The sequence below is a fragment of the Theropithecus gelada genome, chromosome 5, assembly GCF_003255815.1.
Source record: "Theropithecus gelada isolate Dixy chromosome 5, Tgel_1.0, whole genome shotgun sequence".
NCBI classification, from domain to species: Eukaryota; Metazoa; Chordata; class Mammalia; order Primates; family Cercopithecidae; genus Theropithecus; species Theropithecus gelada.
In genome coordinates this window covers 85,616,800-85,641,015 of record NC_037672.1, presented here as the reverse complement: position 1 = coordinate 85,641,015, position 24,216 = coordinate 85,616,800, and the positions used below count along the sequence as shown (strand labels likewise).

The 24,216-nt window shown below is 39.6% G+C and overlaps 1 protein-coding gene and 1 long non-coding RNA gene across 2 annotated transcripts in view; one reads left to right on the top strand and one right to left on the bottom strand.

The window, feature by feature from the left end:
* Positions 1-24,216, top strand: part of KIAA1211 (KIAA1211 ortholog) — a 157,141-nt gene that overhangs the window by 54,003 nt on the left and 78,922 nt on the right. The window lies entirely within an intron of this gene.
* On the bottom strand, positions 4,393-21,509 carry LOC112624738. Its single transcript, XR_003119469.1, has 2 exons — positions 21,434-21,509; positions 4,393-5,784 (listed from the first exon to the last, which is right to left on the bottom strand). It is a non-coding gene; the product is annotated as an uncharacterized LOC112624738 (long non-coding RNA).

The following is a 24,216-nucleotide window of genomic DNA, read 5'->3' as shown; positions in this document are numbered from 1 at the left end:
CAGGGTTTCACCATGTTGGCCAGGCTAGTCTCAAACTCCTGACCTCAGATGATCAACCCACCTAGGCCTCCCAAAGTGCTGGGATTACAGGCGTGAGCCACCATGCCAGCCTCAACATGGTTATTTTTGAATAAAGACATTTTGATTGAATATTCCTCTTCTATGTCTTTCTCATCTTGATCTTTATCTTTTCTCTTTCCTTCATCTCTTCTGCCTCCCTGAACCTGTTTCTTCTTATCTGCCTTCCATTTATTTCTCTCATCTTCTATTTCTCTTCCATATTTCTCTTTCCCCAAGTACCCCTTATTCTTTGTAATATATTTGATTTTGAGTTTTAGGGGTGCCTAAAGTCTTACTATAAAGGGAAAAAATCATACACCTTGATTTACAATACTTGATTAGGTAGAAATATTTAGGACTTCCCTTTCGTTCATCATTGTGAAAGTGAGACAGGAATGACCAGTTAGTGAAGCAGGATTATCATGCCCAGTCTATCTAATGTCTTCCTGGGCCTTTAGGAAGTAATTCAAGATCATAACATTAGCTGTGAAATAATTTTTGAGATATTACTGTATAATACAAGGAAGTCTCCATTTTTAGGTAGAACCCATTCTTGGAAGTCACATCTTCAAGCTGTTGCTGTAAGGCAGAATCCTGAATTTGCTTTCCATCCTGCTCTTCAACTTTCTCCTTGTCCATTTAGATATTATTCAGTGTCACCGGAAAATACAATGAATGTGTGAATGGAACCCTGAAAGTGAAATATTGGGCCTGAATGAGCATAACAGCAAAATGTGAAGTTGTAAGAAGTGGGGCCTTCTTATCCACATATGGTCACGTCGGATTTTCTACCAAGGTTGGAGTCATGTTCCTTAAGGGCAGAAATCATGCCTTAATCATCATTGAATGTAGGACTCTGACTATCCCAGAGGAGGCACATTATAAATATTTGACGATTTGGTGAACTAAACTAGACCAAACCATCCCATTAGATGGGCACATTGTTTGAGATCTAGGAATTGTGTTGTGAGATTGGTGGTTGATATAGATCACCTTTCAGTCCTGGTATATTCCATTGCAGATCAGCTGCTGAGAATGAGAGAGGAGAAACGCAGATACAAGAGCAATGAAATGAGTTTTCTTGGCCCTTTTGTGTTGGCTCAATTAACCTCCATTCCTTAGGGACTCCAGAGGTCTATAGTGCAGTAAATTTCATTATGATGATTCTGAGTTAACAAAAAAGGGTAAAATTTTGTTCTGTATGCTCTGTTGCTAAGAGAAAATTTGAGAAATCCATTTAAGATAGTGCTGTAGTTTTGATGTTTGTCCCCCAAACCTCATGTTGAAATTTGATCTCCAGTGTTGGACGTGGGGCCTAATGGGAGGTGTTTGGGACATGGTAGGGGATGAATCCCTCATGAATAGGTGAATGCCCTCCCTGTGGGGCAAGGAAAGGTGAGTGAGTTCTCTATTTGTTCCCAGGAGCTGGTTGTTAAAAAGAGCCTGGCACCTGCCTTCCCTTCCCTCTTTCTTTTCCTCTCCTTCACACCTCTCTCTCTGTGTGTCTCTTTCTCTCTCTGTGTGTGTGTCTTTCTCTCTCTCTTTCTTTCTCTCGTTCTCTCTCTCTCTCACTTCCTTCCTCCCTCTGGCTTCTTCTCGTTTGCCATGTGATCACTACACTTACCAGCGTCCCTTTGCCTTACACCCTAAGTGGAAGTAGCCCGACCCCTCACCGGAAGCCAAGCAGATACTGGCACCATACTTCTTATACAGCCTGCAGACGTGGGAGCCAAATAAAGCGCCTTTCTTTATCAATTACTCAACCTTGGATGTTCCTTGATAGCAACACAAATGGACTAAAACAGGATTCCAAGAAAAGTGGTCATTGTAATGTGAGAGATATACTTTTGTTAACTCAAAATCTGCTACTTCCTGTGGTCAGATAAGCAAATTGTTGCTGTAAATAGTGTGACTATTATATAAAGAACTCATTTTCTTTTTCTGCTTGTAACATTTCTTCTGAACATGAGCATTAGGGAATAATCATAGCCAGACACAGTACAAAAGTGCTAGAAAATTTCAGGCCTGAGACGCAAGAGTGGGTAAAAGAATCTCAACTTCACTGGTAGATACACTAAGTTAGAGTGGTTAAGTGATAAAGTCATACAACAACACATCATTAATAACAGAAGGAAACTTCCTGGTCTTTCTGAATCTACTGACAGCTTCTGGGTCTCCGTTGCTAAAAATTGCTTTATGATCCCCTTATAAAAGGCAGAACTAGATTTTAGAGCAGAGATCGGCCAACTTTTGCAAAGGGCCAGATGGTAAATATTTTAGGCTTTGCGGGCCACGTAGACTGGCTGCAACTGTTCAACTCCATCTTAACAGTGCACAAATAGCCACAGGCAGGGCTTAAACAAATGGGTATTCCAATAAAACTTTATTTAAAACAACAAATATGGGCCACATTTTGATTTAGAGAATCACCTGGGTTTTTTAAATGAGTGCTGTTTCTCATGATCAGCAAGAAGTGTGTTATATCTCGCAATACAAACTGCCTTACAGAAGGTAACTGTCCTAGGACACAATCCACCAGTAGTCTGCCTGGTCGTATTCTCCTTCTTTTTTTCTTTCCCTCTCCCTGCCTTTTAGGAACCACTTACCCTCTACCTGTAGTTTAGACCTGGCTCAGTATTGAAGCTAATTCTTTACAAAGCAGGATATATGTAAGGAGCATCAGGTCAGCCATGCTGCGTGTTCTCCTTTTGTTGTATACCCAAGTTCAGGTCCTAGGCCCCTACCCTGTCCCTACCTTGGAGCCTTCCTGGTACCCCCATTACTCCAAGACTGAAATTCTGCCTCTCCCCCTAACCCCAGTCATTTCAGGGACTGTGTCCTCATATGATGCTAGGCAATGTACAGAAACAAAAATTTCCCTGACTTTTGTTACTGTGTACTTAATCTGTACTGGACAATGGTATATGTTCATGGATAAAAGTATATTATAACACTCTCTACAAAAAAAAAAATTGGTCTTCTAACAGAAACAAGACTTCAGTACATTAAACTTAACAACTGTGATTTACTGTAAATTATATTGAGTATAATTAAATGTTAAAATATATAATTCAGGCATTAATTGCCTAGGTAGAAGATTATATCTACCAGACACATGTGCTAAGCCTTGAAGGCTATACAGAATTTGCCTAGGTAGGCCAGGATGGTAGCTCATGCCTGTAATCCCATAATCTCAGTAGTTTGGGAGGCCAAGGTGGGAGGATCGCTGGAGCCCAGGAGTTCAAGACCAGCCTGGTTAACATAACAAGACCCCATCTCTACCAAAAAAAAAAAAAGAATTTGGTTATGTAGAAACCACGAATGGAAGGCATTCCAGGTGAGGGTGTTACTGTTGTTATGAGGGAAGCAGCTAGTGTGGGTTGCAGAGAAATGGGAGAGAAGGTCAGACAGGTGAAGGCACCAGATTGAGAAGGACCTGAAAAGCCACACTGAGGTTGTGGACTTTTATCAAGAGGACAGCAGAGAACATCTCATGGTACTTTATGTAGGTTAGTGAAAAGTATGTTGTGATAGAAGAATGATGGACTAAAACCCAGAAGTTAAAGGTTCCTGTTTCAATCCTGCCATTTATTGACTATGAGACCTCAGAGTCATCATATAAAATCCTCAAGCCTATGTATTTGACAAATGACAAGTACATAGCGCAGAGATGTGATGAGGATAAAGTGAGAAAATAGTTGTGAAAAATGTTTTGAAAGTCATACATAAGGTTTTCCACAAATGTAAGAAATTGCAGTGATTATAACAGTGGTGATGCAGGAAAATTATGCTCGCAGGCATAAGCAAAATGAATTGTAATGGGCAAAGCTAAACAGCAGAGACAGCTTGTTTCAGTAGCACAGTGGGGTGGTTTGAATGTATGTGTTTCTCCAAAATTCATTATGTTGGAACCTAATCCCCACGGTGATGATATTAGAAGGTGGGGCCTTTGGGAGGTGGGTCTGCCCTTATGAATGGGATTTATGCCCTTTTGGCCTAGAGCTCCTTTTGCCCTTCCATCTCTTCCGCTCTGTGAGGACACCATGTTTGTCCCTTCTTTGCCCTTCTGCCATATGAGAAGGCAGCAAGAAGGCGTCATTTGTGAGGAACAGGGCTCTCGCCAGACACTGAATATTCTGGCACCTTGGTCTTAGACTTCCCAGCCTCTATGACCGTAAGAAATAAATGTTTATTGTTTATAAATTACACAGTCTAAGGTATTTTGTTTTAGCAGCCTGAATGGACTAAGATACATGTGAATGAATGGAAAAGGGCCTCTACCATGCCATGTATGGATTACCAACTGAGGAATAACTCAAACACAATAAGAAATCCACAATAAAACTGTATTGAACATATATCCTGATGCTTCTTAGCTGATACAAATACTACCTCATGATCATCATTGTAAACATCCTTTCTAAATGTACTATATGGTATCTTCTGAATAAAGGGAAGCTTGCCTTTTTGCAAACTCAGCCAGGGGTAAGGTGTATAGCAGAATGCAGGAGCTCATTTTCACCTTCATTGCTACCCCTGCACAGCTCTGTGGTTTATCACTGGATGTCTTATTACAGCTCTCCAGGACTCAGTTCCTTTATGATGATGGACAAACAACTAATGGGGTAAAACTCTGAGCAAGTATGACTGCTTAGCAATTAAAACTTTTGTTTGGAAAAAGAAAAGCATGTCTTTATGTTTGCCCCTGCACTATGGATTTTCTGCTTCTTATTTCCTTGTGTCTTTTATCTTCCCATTAAAGCATGAAAATAGTTCATATCTCTCCCCATCTGTTCACCACATTAATTGCCCCGGGCAGGAAGAACTTTCTTCAGTATAGGTCTTCTTCCTCTTTGTGGTTTTAAGTCCATTACATACACCAGCTGCTTTACTGTTTGACATCTTAATCTTCTTATTGATTTTGGGGTACGTCCTTGGTGCCAGCTAAGCAGGTTAGGTATGGTGACTGAGGTGACCCTTAGCTCCTTTGATAAAAAGCATGCAGGGCTTTTTCTGCATGTAATGAACCATGGGTGGTGATTTGGCCCTTTCAAGTTGAAAAGCAGGTATGTATCAATTTTTCTATTAAACAGCATGTACTCAGCACTGCTGTCTGTCTGTGGTGGCCCCGGTGGGGGACACAAAGACACAGGTCATTGTCATTGTTCCTACTCAAAAAGTAGTGGTGTGTTAGAAAAGATGAAATGGAGTCAGAAGGTCTAGTTATGCAGCTAACTTGCCTCATAGCCTTGCTTTAGCTTCTTTTTCTAGAAAATGAAGGGATTGAACCTGAACAATGGTTTTCAAGCAGTGTTTCTGAAAGATTCTTGGCACTTAGGACCTGTCACCGAGGGCTGAGCTTAGGCTCCGAAGGTCTTCAGAGTGCTGCAAGTCTCTCTCTTGTATATATTAGGTTTCTGCATAAAATTTCAAATAAAGGTCTTCAGAGCTGAAAGTATTTGCAAGCAGGTGGACTAAATGGGTTCCAGCATTTCTTTCAATTCTCATTTTCTGTGAGCCTACAATACAACAAAATATAACAACATAAATAAGTTCATGCAAGATTTTGTGACAGAATTCAGTATCAGTTGTTCAACAAGTACTGACTAAATTGCTTGTCGATTGGAGAATGTCATCGCTTCTGAACATCATAGCTGTCTTCAGGTAGGTACCTTGTGGACTTGGACCACCATATATATGTGGAATTTAATACGGTTGGTTGTCCTGGAAAATATAGAAAAGTAAAAAACAAAACAAAAAAAATGAAAAAGAAAAAGAAAAAATTGTTAACAAACACTTTACCTAAAGGGAATCACTCTTACACTTCTTCTGATTTATTTTCCTTCTAGGCTACGTTCTTGAACATCATGATATTTTAACATAGTTTTGAAATACACACACACACACAGACACACACGCACACACACTGAGTTTATCCTGACTTTCTGTTTAACCCTAGAATATAGATTTTTTTCTAAGTGCCCCAAGAGAAGAGGCAGTATCTATTGTCCAGCAATACATATCCAACACATTGCTCAATGCCTGGACAATGATAGGTGCTCAATAAGTATTCACTAATGAAATTACTTGTTAAATAAATATCATGCAAATATTAATAATGTATGTTTCTGCCTGTTCTCTAATATTAAAAGCTTCTGTTGCTTATCTTCTAAAGCTGACTGTAGGCATGTGTAACCCAGCAGCTCCACTCCTGTGAATACCCAGCAGAAATGCATGCATTTATTCACTGAAAGACATGCTGTGGAGTGTTATAAGACCAACACTAATAATAGAAAGAACGAGAAACTACCCAAATGCCTATCAACCTAACTTGAGATAAATATGTGGATTCTCACAAAGAATGTAAAGCAGCAATGGTAATGAGCAATCCACAACCATACACAAGCCAGATACAAAAGAGTGCATGCTACCTGATTCCATTTCCATTTTCATAAAGTACAGGAAAAGCCAAGTCAGGATAGGGAGCATGAGAAGACTTCTAGATGCTGCTGTTGGTTTTCTTGATCTGGATGCTGGTGTCCATTTTTCAAAAACTCATCAAGTGTTAAAATGTGGCTGTTCTTTGACCTAGCAATTTACGTATTCAGACTTTATATTCGAGCAGCTATAAAATGGACCTTCCAATGATTAAGTCACTGAAGAACGTGTGTTGTGTATATACTGTGCACCATGAAGAAATACCTAAGGATGTACAAAAAATATTAGTGAATAATAGTGTTTATTGCAGTTGTAATAAGTTACAAACACGGAGAAAAATGAAAGCCAACTCAAGTCTCCCATGGTAGGAGCATATGTACAGTAATTCCGCCTTCCTGCTCCTTACCCCTTTGTGTTTCTGCTCTCCTACTCATCCCCAGGCAACCACTAATCTGCTTCCTGTCACCATAGATTAGTTTACATTTTCTAGAATTTTATATAATGGAATCATACAGTATGTTCTCTTTTTTATCTACCTTTTTAAACTCAACATAATTATTCTGATTAACTCAGATTCCTCTATGTTATAGCATGTACAAATGCTCTAACATTCCTTTTTATTGCCAAGTTAATTCCTTTTTATCACCAAGTAGTATTCCATTGTTTGGTTATACCACAATTTGTTTATCCCCTCTTGATGGACATTTGGATTGTTTCCTATTTGGGGCTTCTGTGAATATTCTAGATGTCTTTCATCTTGGTTGGGCATGTTTTCATTTCTCTTGGGTAAATACCTAGGAGTGAAATGGCTGGATCCTAAGGCAGATGTATGCTTAACTTTTTAAGCAGTTACCCAAGTGTTTTCCAAAGTTGCATTCCCATCACAGTATATGAGGTCCCTTTTGCCACATCCTGGCCAACAGTTAGCACACAGTGTCTTTGTAGTTTTAGCTAATGTAATAGGTGCTTAGCACTATAGTTTAAAACATGTATCTTTCTTTTTTTTTTGAGATGGAGTCTCACTCTGTCACCCAGGCTGGAGTGCAGTGGCGCAATCTCAGCTCACTGCAAACTCTGCCTCCTGGTTTCAAGAGATTCTCCTGCCTCAGCCTCCCAAGTAGTTGGGATTACAGGTGCCCACCACCAGGCCCAGCTAATTTTTTTTTTTTTTTTTTTTTTTTTTTGTATTTTTAGTAGAGACAGGGTTTCACCATATCGACCAGGCTGGTCTTGAACTCCTGACCTCAAGTGACCCACCCGCCTCAGCATCCCTAAGTGCTTAAAACATGCATCTTTCTTAATAACTAGTTTTACATAACATTTTTTTCATGTGCTTATTTACCATTTGTATATCTACTTTGTGAAATGTTCATATCTTTTCTCAGTTTTTAATTAGATGATTTGTTTACTTATATTAACTTGGGTGAGTTTTAAAATATATTTTGGATTCAAATGCTGTGTTAGGTATAGAATTTATCAATATCTTCTCCAAGTCTATAACTTATAATTTCAGTCTCTTAAAAGTATCTTTGGAAGGGCAGGTTTTTAAATTTTTATTTTATTTTATTTTTAGAGACAGGGCCTTGCTATATTGCCCAGGCTGAACTCCTGGGCTCAAGAGATCCACCTGCCTCAGTCTGCTGAGTAGCTGGAGCTATAGACATGCATCGCTGTGCATAGGAATATACAGTTGTTTTTTTAACCATCATTTGTTGAAAAGTCTAACATTTCTTCACTAAATTGCCTTTACATCTTTGGTCAAAAATCAGTTGTCAGTATATACATGAGCTGGACTCTGTATTGTTTATCTTTCTTGTCTTCTGGTTTGTCTTTTATCTAGTTATGTTTATGCCAATACCACACTGTATTACTTGATTACTGCGCCTTTATAAGACTTAAAGTCAGATAGTGTTATTTCCCCAGTTTTGTTCATCTTTTAAAAACCTGTTTTGGCAAGTTTAGATACTTTGCAGTTTCATATGAATTTGAGAATCAGTCAGCTTCAACAAAACTGCCTGATGAGAATTTGATTGGAATTGTGTTGAATCTATAAGTCAATTTGGGGAGAATTAATAACAATATTGAGTCTTCCAACCCATGTATATGGTATATCTCTCCAATTATTTAGGTTATTTTTTACTTCTCTTATAATTGTTTTGTAGTTTTCAGCATACAGATCTTTCATATCTTTTGTCAGATTTATCCCTAACTATGTTCTATTTTACAAATGGTGTCATTTTTGTAATTTCAATTTTCAGTTGTTTATTATGTAGAAAGACAGTTGATGTCTATATATTGATGTATCCTGCAATCTCTCTGGACTCACTAGATCTAGTAGACTCCATCATTTTTAATAATAGCTTTATTGAGATATAATTCACACACCAAAAAATTCACCCTTTTAAAGTATACAACTCAGTGTTTTTTACTATATTCACAGTGTCATGCAACCATCACCACTATCCAATTTTAGAGTTTTCATCACCCTTGAAACAAATTGATACTCAGTATCACCCTTGAAACAAATTGATACTCAGTAGCAATCACTCCGTGTTCCTCCTCTCTGATAGACCCTGGCAATCACTGACCTCTTTTCTGTCCCCTGGTTTTGCCTTATCAGACTATCAGAATAAATGGAATTACTCTGGCTTCTTTCACATAGCGTAATGTGAAGGTTCATCCATATTGTAGCATGAATAAGTACTTCATTCCTCTTATGACTAAATAATATTTTCCATTGTGTGGATCTGTATAACATCTTGTTAATTTATCAGTTGATGGATATTTATTTAGGTTCTTCCCACTTATCAACAGTGATAGATAACGCTGCTGTGAACATTGTGTGGTGATTCCATAAATTTTTAAACTCTGTTTGTTGTAATAAAACTATTATTTTTGTAAAAAGGGAAAATAATGAAACAAAGCTTAGAGAAAAATGATTAAAGAGTCAACCAAGAATGGTTAAAGAGCCAGGATTTGATAGGGTAAAGGAAAAGCATGGAGTAGGACAAAGGTAACCACCAGGTTTAAAGCCTTAGTGGTACTAGAAACTGGGAAACGGTGGGGGTATTGATTAATTCATTTTCATATGACAATTATATATGATGTGGCTTCAAGTGAAAATGTTTCAGTAGACAACTGGAACATAAGTAGAAGACTAAAGCTGAACATATAGGCTTAGAAATTAGTATAGTGGTGCTATTAAAGCCAAGGGAATGATTTTCTGCTAAGAACAATCAGGAATTTAAGCAAGATACACCCTCTGTTCCACCTCCAATTTAACTCATAGAGTAGAGTCCTGTTGTGTTTAAGGGCATGTTTTCAACAATTCATTGCATTTGTATGTATACTGTGATATAGTAGACTTTAATGTGTCTACAAACTATGGATTTTAAAAGAAATAAAATGCCTTACCCTATATTCATATAATTGTATCCTTGAAGATACAGTGGGAGTACGGGAAAAAATTGTAAAAGCTCCCGTTAAGTCTTATCTGACCAAATGCCATAAAACAATACATCTTGGGGGTATTTGTCAAGTCAGAGCTTTCATCAAAAACAGATAAGACATCTAAAGCTGGAGCCACCTGGATTTGCATAAACCATTTAAGGATTCTGTTTAGGAACAATGAAATATTACAGAACTTAGAAGCTTTCATTTTGTGAGATGTCTATGGGAAGATAATTTTAGAGGTTATTTTTATTTCCTTGGGGAAACAAGAGAGAGATTAGCATGCTCTGTAGTGCTACAGACTCATTAAATACCAGCTCACATCTCTATCAGTAAAAGCTAAGTTTTTTGAGTAGTGGAATTGCTCTCTTTGAACAAAAGTATCAGACAAACCATTTGTCTAGAACTCACAGTTGCACAAGTATACAGTCTCTCAGGACAGTGGCAGCAAAGTACTAATTGAAGGTCACACACCACATGCTTACAGTAGAAAGTACGACCATGTCCAGATTAGTCTGTTAACTGCTCCCACATCCACAAATGCTCATTGTTGATAGTAGATTCAGCTTTTGAAACAACAGTCTAAGCAACCGTACAGGGAAAAATGGATTGGTTTGGCTATAGAAAATTTAAAACTTTTATGATCTCATTCACACAGGAAAAGACAAACTACATGCATCTATATCTGTGTAGATGCACCTACAAGACAAGGGTTGGGAAGAAGGAGTTCAAGAGGGCATGCTTTCTCTGGCCAGAGTTCTAAGACAAGAACATATTTTCCAACTGTGGGTTTGCCCTGCCCACCATCTGTGCATGAATCTAGGCCTCCACCACAGCCTGAGTTATCTGGGCTGGGTAGCTGGTGGCTGTTAAGAACTGAATTGTGTCCTTGAAAAATGCTATGTTGGAATCTTAATCCCCAGGACCTCAGAATGTGACCTTACTTAACAAAAACAGGGTCTTTACAAAGGTGATGCAGTTACAGTAAGGTCATTAGGGTGGGCCCTAATCCAGCATGACTGATGTCCTTAAAAGGGGGACTTTGGAGAGAAAAACATGCTCAAGGAAGAGGATGTGAAGGCTATGTGAAGAGACTGGAGTGATGTGTCTACAAGCCAAAGAACACCAAAGATCGTCAGCCACCACCTGAAGCTGAAAGAGGAAAGGAAAGCTCTTCCCCTAGGGCCTTCAGAGGGAACATAGCCCTTGATCTCAGACTTCCCCTCTAAGAACTGAGGGAGAATCAATGTCTTTTGTTTAAGCCTCCCATGTTGTGGTACTTTATTGTGGCAGCCTGAGCAAACACGGTGGCTAAGGAAACTAATTTCAGTCAGAGACGACATTCAAAATTCAGCATTGAATATTGGCAGGACTAGGCACTAACCAGTCAGAAGAGATGTCAGCCTTGAACTACTCACACAGGTGGGCCACTGTGGGGCAGAGATGACATATGGGAACCAGGAGTCACATAGGACGATGGCTCAATGACATGAGAAAACAGGGTGGAGGGAAGGAAACTGAAGAATGCTCAATACCTTGAAAATGGGCAGCAAAAGAAAGATTAATTTAGATGCAACCAATAAAAATATTTTCAAAGACTGAAAAAAAAAAAAACTTTTGTGCTGCAAAATATGCCATGAGAAAATTAAAAAGCAAACAGAAAAAAAAATATTTGCAATGTATTATAAATGTTTATATTTTAAATATGTTAAAAATGCGTAACTTCAGACCATTTCCCACCAATCAGATGGGGAGGGATGTGTTGTTGGTGAAGATTCAGGGAAATCTCATGCATCACTTTTTGGAGTATGAATTGCTATAACCCCGTTGAAATGTAATTTAGCAATGTATATTAACATTTCAATTCACACTGACCCAGCAATCTCATAATTTAGAATTTATGCTATAGAAATAAAAGCATCAGTGCCTAAGATGTATGAATATCTTTATTTATTTTAACATTGCTTATAGTGATATAAAAGAAAAAACCTGGAATAGCTGAAATGTCTATTAATAGGGGGAAAGGTTGAAAGAATGAGTTAAATTTAAATATGTGGCCTGGAGGGATATCTATGAAATATATAATAAAATGAAGAAAACAAATTATAGAATCAGTTATAGATTATAATTCCTTTTTATAAAATGAAACCAATATGCATTAATATCTTTGTGTAAATAAATACATAGTTTAAAGAGACCCAGGCATGAGCCATGATGAGTATGATTAATCTAGTTTTTTATAGATTAAATTCACTTGTATGCATTTAAGTCCTATAAAAGATTAGTAAGAAAGATGGACCTTGGGTGCAAAGAATTGGGTTGATTTTGATTTGATTTTAATCAAAATTTTGATTCATTACTCACTAGCTTGTCATTAAATGCAGCTTCACATTATCACTTTTTTTAACTATCTATTATTGATTGTATTCATATAAAATGTTTAATCATTTGCCTGTTGCTGAACATTTTAAATGGTTTCACAGTATTTAGTTTTAGAAAGAATGCCATGTAACCATATTTTTGTATACTTTCTAGGTATTTTCCTAGCAGAAATTCCTAGAACTGAAATATCTAGGTTAAAAATATTACATATACATACACACACACACACACACACACACACACACACGTAGATAGAGCGATGGATGAATCAGTCAGTAGATATAAATATGGGCATATATGTGTAGTATGTATAAATATAGGAGATATGTATAGATATCTTATAACCTAGCAATGTGTACTTTCATATATTATAAATGTTATATCTATAACATGAAGATATATGTTATATGTATTGTATAATCTAGTTATCTAGTGCTATGTAACAATTACCTCTGAACTAATTATTTATCCATCCAGATATATAAATGTCTTTTAACCCAGCAGTCTACATAATTTTCTAGTTATCCAGTGCTACATAACAAACTGCCCCAAAACTGAGTACTTAAAACAACAACCACATTTAATTTACTCACGAATCTGCAGTCTGGATATGACTCAGTCATGACAACTTATGTCTACTCCAATTGACATTGGCTGGGGAGGCTTGAAGACTGCAGGCTGGAATCTTCTGAAGGCTCTTTCACTCACATGTGTGTTGCCAGTGCTGGGAAGAGTCAAAGATCAGGGGGCTAGAACAGCTAGGACAGCTGGCATCCCTCTGGCATCTTTCTCTATATGTGGTCTCTCTACATGTTGGCTTCAGGGTAGCTGGACTTCTTACATAGCCACTTAGGGCTTCAGAGCCTTGTGTCCCAGTAGAGCTGCAGGTGAAAGCATTGTCCTCTTTTCTAACTTAGCCTTGGAAACCATGCAGCATCCCTTCCACTACAGTCACAGGCCCACCCAGGTGGAGCAGGTCACATAGACTCCCACCTGTCAATGGAGCAGCATCAACAACTCATTGTAAGAACATGGAGAGGATGGATATAGCGGTGCAGCCATTTCTGGAAAATATAATCTGCCATGTTATTTTAGGACTTTTGATACATATTGCCAAATAGCCACTCCAGATATTGTACAGTGATGAAAGTGATTCTTCCTGACACTGCTAAAGAAGGATATTATTCTATCTTTGCCAATCTGATTTTTTTTAAAGACGGTATTTCATTTTGTAAATTTACTTTTTTGGTTGCTACTGATGTTGAAAATATCTGTACCTGTGGCCAGGCATGGTGGCTCATGCCTGTAATCCCAACACTTTGGGAGGCCAAGGCGGGTGGATCATGAGGTCAGGAGATCGAGACCATCCTGGCTAACACAGTGAAACCCCATCTCTACTAAAAATACAGAAAATTAGCTGGGCATGGTGGCGGGCACCTGTAATCCCAGCTACCCAGGAGACTGAGGCAGGAGAATGGCGTGAACCCGGGAGGCGGAACTTGCAGTGAGCCAAGATCGCGCCACTGCACTCCAGCCTGGGCAACAGAGCAAGACTCTGTCTCAAAAAAAAAAAAAAAAGAAAATATCTGTACCTGTGTACTGGCCATTTTTATTTCTTTTGTGAGCTGCCCATTTACGTCCTTCCTGAAATTTGTAGTTAGGGTTTTAAAGATCAGTTAGTTCAAAGTCCCTCCTTTCACTGATTAGGAAACGGAGTCACCAAAAGCACCAAGTTCAGAGTTTTTTAAACTTATGTAAAAATTACATCAGCACTTCAGGTGGGGTGTAGTGGCTCGTGCCTGTAATCCCAGCACTTTGGGAGGCCGAAGAGGGCAGGTCACTTGAGGTCAGGAATTGGAGACCTGCCTGGCCAACATGGTGAAACTACGTCTCTACTAAAAATACAAAAATTAGCTGGGTATGGTGGTACGTGCCTGTAATCTCAGCTACTCAGGAGGCTGAGGCAGGAGAATCACTTGAACCCGGGAGGCAGAGGTTGCAGTGAGCCAAGATGGTGCCACTGCACTCCCGCCTGCACGACAGGCTCAAAAAATGATAATAATAAATATTATTTAATAATAATATTATAGAACTTAGAAACTTTCATTTTGTGAGATGTCTATGGGAAGATAATTTGAGAGGTTATTTTTATTTCCTTGGGGAAACAAGAAAGAGATTAGCATGGCCTTATGAAGTGGGTGTCATCATGCTCCATTCGCAGACGTGGAGACTGGCCTTTAATGTCAGAGTACATGTTGACATGTTTCATCTAAGAATGTTTTCATCCAAGAATGATACAGAGAGCCATCAAAACTTCCCTCTCCCCTAAGTTTAGCTGAATTGAGATGACCTAGATGTCATCTCATTGCATTTAATAAGCAGGACTGAACCTGGATTCAGGTTGTCTTTGCACCTTAAAAACAAGTGTCTAAATCTAGAAATAGGATAGATATTGTCAAGTTAAATCAACCTTTGTGATAACAAAGTTAGCCATCTTCAGAGTCAGTGAGCGTTCAGCGTCCCCATGTCCTGGGACCCCCGCTCCCACCCCCTGCCCCAGACTCTTACGTGTTAACACCACCAGACTAACACAAAAAGCTTTATCTTATAATTACCTCAAAATTATAGACTTGTAGAATATGCACACTTTAGATAGTACCGATGAACATCTGTTCTGCTGTTTGGGTGTGAAATGAATGAGATGAAAGTCAGGAGGAATGATTAAACCTATGACAGGTTTTTTTAACAGGACTTTTAAAAGGCCATTAAATTCCAGATATTTTAATTTCAATTATTCTTTTTCTTATTCATCCATCTGATATGCTCCAGACACATACTAGACACTGATAATACAGAGCTGTAAGACATAGTATTCATTTATTAGATGTGTATACTTTTCCTTGTCCCATAAGGCATATGAAATGGGTTATAAGAAATGGCATTATTCCCCACCTCAGGAAGTGGGGAAGATCAGGGAGGACGTGGACAAAAAACACTGTGATAGAGATATGCCAAAGGATTGCACTGTAGCATGTGGAGGTTAGGTAGGGGGATTCCTAACATAGACTGGGGAGGGGGAGTGGGGTACCGCAGAGAAATTCCTTGGAGGAACAAATTACACAAAACTCATCAACACTGTTTTGTGTATTGTACATTTTTTCCTGGTTTGCCTTTTTTTCTGGCATTAGGAGGCCAATTTAAGCAGAGCTCAGATACAGTTGCTCTTCTATTTAGCCAACTGCATGCCTGATCGTTTTCTTTTTGTTAAATACAGGGTCTCACTTTGTCATGCAGGCTGGAGTGCAGTAGTGTGATCGTGACTCACTGCAGCCTCCAACTCCTGAGTTCAAGCGATCCTCCTGCCTCAGCCTCCCTAGTAGCTGGGACTACAAGCATGAGCCATCACACTTGGCTAATTTTTTTTGTAGAAACAGGATCTTGCTGTATTGCCCAGGCTTGTCTCAAACTCTACCTTAAGCAGTCCTCCCAAAGCACTAGGATTATAGGCATAAGCCACCACACCCATTTTGATCTTCAAAAAGAGGATTCTTAGGTTTGTCTTCTGTGACTTCAGGCCATTCCTTAAACTTATTTCAGAAACTTATTCTTATGTGTCTGGTGAGCTGTGCTGCCCCGCCCCCCCAAGAGTTCCACTGTGCAGCTGTGATTAAGTCCATTCACACACCCACCAGGTTTGCAGATGCCCTGCCACGCTGTCAGCATGATGGATGGGCCTGCATTACGGTGGCTACAGTGGGGGAAAGCAGGAAAGGAGCTCAGAGCGTTATCAGCTGTTCAGCCTACAAAGTCCATGTTATAATAATTGCCATTTTCTTTTGTGTTTCTGGTTGACGTATGGAAAAGGGCAGACTATAAAGTGCTTATGAAATTTTCCTTAGCTCTTCACTCCAGTGTGGTTACTCATTACAGGGCTTGTGTGCTTTCTGGATCCATTAGTCCTCATTTCTAACTTGAGTGGATTTCTGTTTATTGCAACCAAAGGGCCTTGAGTAAAAGAAATTCTGAAAGCACACGTTTATACATCTTTTTATCTGACCATCAATCAATGGTTCAGTTCTCCAAGATAAACTTTAATTTCTGAAATTCTGTTTCATTGAGTCTTATAGAAGTTTTCTGTGCTTGCTCAATTAATAAAAGTCACCGAGAGAATGAGTGAATAAAAGCAACTAAGGTGAATTACCGCTCCCAATTCCTCTGCCTCTAATTTTATCAAGGGACTTTTGTTTCTCTTTGGAAACCGGCATTTCTCTTATTCATTTAATAAGTGAATACATAACTAGAGACTGCTATGTTCCAGGCATGGTTAATAGATGCTAGGAATGTAAAGATAAGGAGGACATGGACCTTGCCCTCCAGGAGCTCATGGTTTAGTGGGGGAGACTGACAAATAAACCAGAGATTACAGTACAGGAAATGCAGTTTAAGGGTAACATTGGGTGCTGTGGAAACACACAGGTGCAATACCTGATCAGCCTTTGGAAGAGCTCTTGGAGGTGATCAGGTGATCAGGCGATCAAAGAAGGCTCCCTGTAGGAGACAGCACCTGAAATGAGTTTGGAAGGATGAGGAGGAGTGAGCCAGAGGGAGAAACTGAAGGGCGTATTCTATGTACATGGCCTCACATGAGCAAAAATAGGAAGGTATAAGAAAGTCTGGTTCTTTCATGCCAAAATATAAAGTAAGTTTTGTTCCCCAAAAATATCTCAGAATAAAGAGAGTTGCCTTATATTTAGATTTTTAAAAATATTTTGTATTACAGGCTACTCTCTGATTTACTTTATTTTGAACGACAAAGTAAGAAACAATAGCCTGAAACTACCTCTGTCACTGCTAGTTTGTATGCCTATGAAGGTCATCATAAAAGGAAGCAAAGAAATTCAGTACAGATTTAGTGGAGTATTGGGGTGGGGGATGACTTCACAATTGCAAATCTTCAATATCATTGCCAATAAACCTTCTAAAAATCACTTGAAAATGAAATAGAATTAGTGGTTACTTTGTGGATATCATGAGTATACAGCCACAGGATGAACGGAAAAATAAAACTGTCCTTATTTTAAGCAAATGGATATTTGTGGCTTGAGATAAAATTTCCAGTTATAGCATCATATACAGATGAAAAAAATGTTTCCAGTTTCACGTAGAGTAAAGCTATTTTCACTTCCTTCTCCTAAATAATAAAGCTATTTTCCTTCCAAATCCCCTAAATAATAAAGAGAATAAGATATAGACATGCAAGCTTTGGTGACACTAGGAGATGTGTAGCCCTGAACTAGGATCTATGAAGACTTAACAGTGGTGCAGGAATGGCGAGAAAGTGGTAAGGAACCTACGTTCCTGCAAGGATGAGCACCCAAAGAACCCCTGAAAAGCTCAGAAAAAGACGTCGGGGGTCACAGGAGGCAGAGGCGATGGGAAGTCAAGGATAGGGATTTTAGGAGAAAAAATCTGTCCATGGAGCACTTGAACCCCATTTTCCTACTCCCATTCCAGATTGATAGGGAAAAAGCCTCCTCTGCCACCACATGAAACCAGAAGTTCATCCTCTGGAAAAAGAAAATCAGAAGACCACCAGGCTCCAAGATAGCAGGCAAGGGAGGGTAGGAGCGAGGACCCTATGTGAAAACAAGAGTACATGGAAGTTTGTACACTTCATGGTGACTACAGGCAGCCTGGTGCACCAGGTAAAGGGTAGAAGGATGCACCCCTAAAGCGCATGAACCACCCCAGAGAAAATCCTATAGATACTGTCATTTGAGAGTCCCAAGTTTGGAGAGGCTCCTGATGTCCCCCACTATTTTCCCTTTATCCTTTTCACTAATAGAACTTCCCCATGTTTTGACAAAGAATATGGATGGCTGGGTAGAGTCTACCTCCCAGATTCCCCTATAGTGGGCTGTGTCCACCAGCTAAATTCTTAACAGTGGTGTGAGCAGTTTCTGCCTCACTCTCTTAAAAGAAATCAGCTTGTCCTTGCCTTTCTCTCGCTCCCTTCAAGAGTAGGCTGTGGATGTGGTGCCCATGAGGGAGCCTCAAACATAGATCAAGATCAAGGCCTTAGGAGATGGTGATCAACCAAAGATCAAGGCCTTAGGGGATGGTGGAACAACAAAATAGGAAGAATAGAAAGAGTGGCAGCATCTACTTGTCCTGTGCCGCTCATCAACATAAGGAATGTTAGAAGAGACAGAAATGAACTCCTAACTTGTTTAAGTCACTGTATTTTGGAGCCTCTTTTTTGTAGCAACTTAGTCTATAAACAAATACACTATATTAAAAAACAAAACACCTGGCTTTTTGCTCAAATATGTATTATAATTTTCTCCAAAATAGCACATTATCCAGTGTAAAATAGCATTGGATTTTTTTTAATGGCTTTCTTTTTTTTTTTTAATTTTTGTGGATACATAGCAGGTATATATATTTATGGGGTACATAAGATGTTTTGACATGGGTGTGTAATGTGAAATAAGCATCATGGAGAATGAGGTACCTATCCCCTCAAGCATTTATCCTTTGAGTTACAAACAATCCAATTACACTCTTTAAGTTATTTAAGAATGTACAATTAAGTTATTGATTGTGGTCACCATATTGGACTTTCAAATAGTAGGTCTTATTCATTCTTTCTATTTTTTTTTTTTTTTTGTATCAATTAACCATCCCCCCTCCCCCAAAGCCCCTTACTACCCTTCCTGGCCTCTGGAACCATGCTTCTGCTCTCTATGTCCGTGAGTTCAAAGATAGTATATATTTAAATTGATCAAAAAGTCTTCCAAAGACACTTCTTTTTCTCTTTTGCTGGGAGACAGGAGGATTGTCTTACTGGGAAAATGGGAGACTACCTGAGATTCAGGACCACTGTGTTTTGGTTTCTAGTCTAACATTCCGGGAACTTGAGAAGATTCTGAAGGCAGAAGTACAGAGTGTGAAATATGGAGTATAGAGTGTGAAATAGGGAGTAGTCCTGGCTCCCATTAAAATTTACATAATGGAGGTTCCCTAAAACCAGGAGGGGGGTCCATATGCTGGCAATGATCTTATGGGCCTGATAATGATCCCCAGAGTTTTGATGTGAGCACCTGGATGACTTATGCTCCCATTTTGTGAAGTAATCATAAGGTGTTACACATTTAGGAAAGAACATGATGGGTTTGGTTTTAGACATACGGAGGTACCTGCGGACATCCAACTAGAGGTCCAGGCTACAGATCCACAGCTTAGATTGGCTTTGATGTAGATGTGTTTTTTATTCTGTTGCTAAAATTCAGCTAGTATATATGTCAGGGTGGCTGTATCAGGTGGTAAAATTCTGAAATACTCTGTACTCATTGGTAAATAGTCATTTCCTTCAGACTCCCAAATGCCTCCCATTTCCCACACACTAGCTGTTCTAACCCTTCTTGGGATACCCCCATACCACCCTACAGTCCATGACGAAAGGGTTAATACCTGGCCCACAAGTGGCCCTCCAGGACCCTGCCCAGCCCTGTGGCTGTCCTGTCTGCTCTGTTTGTTAAAGTTTTAAATAAAACTCCTGCTCACAAATCGTGAAGGTGGAACACGTTTCCCACATAGCCATGCGCTTAGTCTGTTTCATGATCTCCCACAAATCCCATCCTAAGCTGCCCTTCCCGTCTAGCTGATCTCTCTCCTAAGTGTCCTCTGCTGCAGGCAGCATTAATCACCCTCTGCTCCCTGACTCCCTGCATTTTCTCACCTTCATTTGTTTGTGCTCATTACTCAAAATTTTCTCTGATTTCCAAACGTTCTGTGTTTTATTCATCCTTCAAGGCCAACTCATTTTCCCTTCTACAAGAAAGCTGCCTTCATTTAGAAATGATAATTCCATCCTTGAAATAACCACCCTCTTCTCATGGAGTATATCACTTCCTATCTTATTTAATACATTAGGAACATATTATGTTATCTTAGTATTTTCTCTAAAGTCTTTCTCATAGTGGATAAGTAATAAATAATTGTTGAATGAATCCAAGTATGAAATCTAAATCAAAAGACTCTACCAGTTACCATTGGTCTATGGTTGCTAGCAATTTTATCACTTCTTTAGAATGTCTAATCTCAGAATCCCTGAAAATCTCCCTGGCTCTGATACCTATACTATCTTTTGTCACATGCCAAAAAGAAAAACAAAACTAAACAACAGTAAACAAAAGCAAACAAATGCAGCAATATTTACTGGCTTTCTGAACTAAAGCCTTTGGTACTTTCAGTTGTGTTTTGGTCATCTCTCTTTAATGTAAAATGGTAAAAGTGATTTTCCATTTCCTGCACTGACTTTAATTAATCTTCCAGAAACGCTGGAGCAGAGCTTTTCTAAGGAGTGTTGCGCTGTTTGCTCTACTGCAGCAAATCAAGCTCCTATTGTAACACTGGTGGCATAGGATGAGTCATTGCTTTGGCTGGGACAAAGTGTTTCCTGAAGTCAGATACAAGAGCAGAATACCTAATGGTGCCTTAGTACCTATATTCTGTCTCAAACACTCAGTCCCCTATTGCCCTTCATTGAAGTAAAGGAAAAATCAAACTTCCAATGTTTGGTTGAGGTAGCAGATAATTTGCACTCAAGGTCACTGGCATGTAAACAGATTTTATTTTCCTTGCAAACATTGAATTGCGTTTTCTCTCTCTTCTTTTACATAAGATTCAAGCAAAATGTAGACTATGTTATGTACCATGCCTAGTCTATTTTATAAAGAAGCAATGTCTGGCATTTGCCCTAGGTAGATACTGATGGAGAGGACGATGGGCAGGAGGCATTGGCTACAGCCTGAAGGGTACCTAAAGCTGTGATTTCGAGCCCCAACCTACTGGCCTGCGCTCTCAGCCAGCTCTCTTGATATGCAGTGCGGTTCTCAGCGAATCTTTGTCAGATGTGAGGGAAGAGACACTTCTTGAGTTGCCATTTTTCTGTCCTCTGAAAGTAAAAAGTGCTGAATGGGACTAAAGCATCTCATCTCTGCCCTCTCATCTCCCTCCTTTTTCGTTGATATCTTTTAATGAAAAGATTATATATCTTCACATGGGGCCTTAGGTGGAAGGTGATTGCAAGTGAGGTTACTTGATGTGTCTGTAACTGCAGGGTTGGGAGGGATGCATGCAATGCACAGTCACGGGGCGGGCAGTTGAGCTGCTTCACACAAGGGTTCTCAGAGCAACTGTCAGGGCAGAATCCTGGACTGGATCCCCCATTGGCTGTTTTCTCCTTACTGGAATTAGAACTATGTCCAAAGCCAATCCAACAGTAACTGCACTCACCTGACTCATACTGTAGGAGCTTTTGGTCATAACATACCAAGTGCCCTACTGAGCTTCTGCATGGGGCATGCACACTCCCATGGCGTGATGTCTGTGATGGAGGATAATTTACCAGATGGAAGAATCTCATGTTTAATCAGGAAACTGTAGGCTTCAGGCAGCCCAGAAGGTAAGTGTACAGAATGTAAAGAAAAGGCCCTGTACTTGCCCTCTGAAATTGGGAAATGGGGGAAGAAACAGGCATCTGTTGTCACTCTAATGACATCAGAGTGTGGCTTCCAGCTTCCTGCATTCATGGCAGCAGTTTTCTAAGACAGTGAATTCCCCAACATTGTTATTGTTAGTTGTACTTAGGTACTGGTATTAGTGCTAGTACTGGTATGGCTAGTACTAAGAATCAGTGCTTGGGTACTGGCATTAGTACTTAGATACTCAAAAAAGTTCGAATATATTCGTAGTTGGCCCTTTGCAAGTCATTCTCTCCTGCACTTTTATAAGCTTTGTTGAATGTGAGAGAAAGAGTTGTGATATTGCTAGGACAAGGGAGTTGCAAATAAGCTTTGAGCTCTGTGATCATCCTCTGTCATGGGGTTGTGGGAGAAGCAAGGCTAAAACCCACTGTGACATGAGACCCTTTTGCACACTACAACCTCTCCTTCTGCCATATAAGCTAAGAGTTGGGGCCCAGGCGTGGACTGTATCTTTTGAAGCTCTTGAGTCTGTCTTACTAGATCACTCCTACATGGTGAAGCAGTATTCTCATGATAGTCTTTTCTTGCCCTGGCTTTATTTCTTCTGTTAGGAGTAATTGATGATATATTAGCTACTTTTCCAGCTGTGATTTGGCAGTGGTTGAGTGGCAGCTGATAGTAGCTCAGGAATCTAAAGAAAAGACCATTTTGGCTTTCAGAATTACATAAAGGATCTCTGCCTTCCTCTCCTCCAGTAGTTGGCAGCCTTCCAATTGATAAGTAGGAAAGAAAAACTCACCTAGAGAATCCTGTTGTGAACTGGGCACGGTGGCTTATGCCCATAATCCCAGCGCTTTGGGAGGCTGAGGCAGGTGGATCACCTGAGGTCAGGAGTTCAAGACCAGCCTGGCCAGCAGGGCAAAACCCCGTCTCTACTAAAAATACAAAAATTAGCCAGGCGTGTTGGTGTGTGCCTGTAATCTCAGCTACTCAGGAGGCTGAGGCAGGAGAATCACATGAATCCGGGAGGGGGAGGTTGCAGTGAGCCAGGATTGCACCACTGTACTCTAGCTTGGGCAACAGAGTGAGACTCCATCTTAAAGGAAAAAAGAGAGAGAGAGAGAGAGAGAATCCTATTGTGAAGCCTGGGAGTGGACTTTGCATGGGATGCCTCATACTTACAGTACTCCACAGTATTTTATCAAGATAAATAACATGGGAGAGTGAATTCTACGAGGCTGAGGATTCTGTATGGTATACCCAAGGAAATGAACAAAACATCACAGCAGCACCAGAATGTGGAATGAATCTTTCCAGTGGGGGGCTGTGGGATCCCCCTAGAGAATACTCAGCTTATCGTTCCAATACAGGCTCTTCTTACAAACTAGCAGCATTATTTGTTTCCCACTGAAGAATCAGGAGCATCGCGGAGAACAGCACAGTGCGATTTGTTTTCAGAGAGCTTCCTTCATTCAAGTGGTTAGAAACTATTTCTCAAAATAATTTGTCCTGAGTCGGAGCTGACATCTTACTACGGAAAAATGCACATTTGAGGAACCTGGTGTTGCTCATACCTGGAAGACTCTGTGTTTTAAAGGTTTTAGTAATTAATCTGCTCACTTTTGATGAGCTAGAACTAAAACTCAGCCAGCTAAGTATTTATTAAGTGCCTACTTTGCTCCCATCATAATGAGGCAGGTCATAGGCATCGATTTTTAAAAATTAAGATGCCATCAAGGCTCAATGCATTATTTACAGGCAATAAATCTTACCAGAATACCAAACACCTGCCTTGGCAGTTATCTTTCAGAGACTATGAAAGCCTCCATCTCCACAGAGACCCCTTGGAGTATTTTGGAGAAAGGGAGATGCCTCCCTGAGCCTATTTGCTCTTTACCCCAGAGCCTTGCACCCATCTGCTGAGATCTGTGCCATTATTAGGAAATAGTTTGGTTTCTGGCCATCTTAGAAAAAAGGAAAATTCCTTGTCTCCTGGTTCTTTGAACTGTAATTTAAAATTGTATGTGTGCCCGTTACTGCCTTTGCATCTGATTTATTACAAACATTACTACTAGTTTATGTGTTTGTCCAGAATTGTAGGCAACTTGCAGGAGAGTTAACATTGTTTTCTCACTATCCAGAATACCGCCATATGCCAGTGAGATCTAATATGTCCTGGGATTTGGGTAAAACAAGATAAAGAAACCTTATTCCATCTTCAAAGTAAATCTGAATTGCCCTGTAAAATATCTAAAGCTCTTTAACGTTCCTTCTCATTATGTACTTCCTAGTATTCTTTTACTTCTTTACCTTTTTCTTTCTCACATTTTGATTCTCTATATCCCACTATTCTCCTTTCCCTTCTTTTCCTCTTCCTAATTCCTTTTCTCTGTTT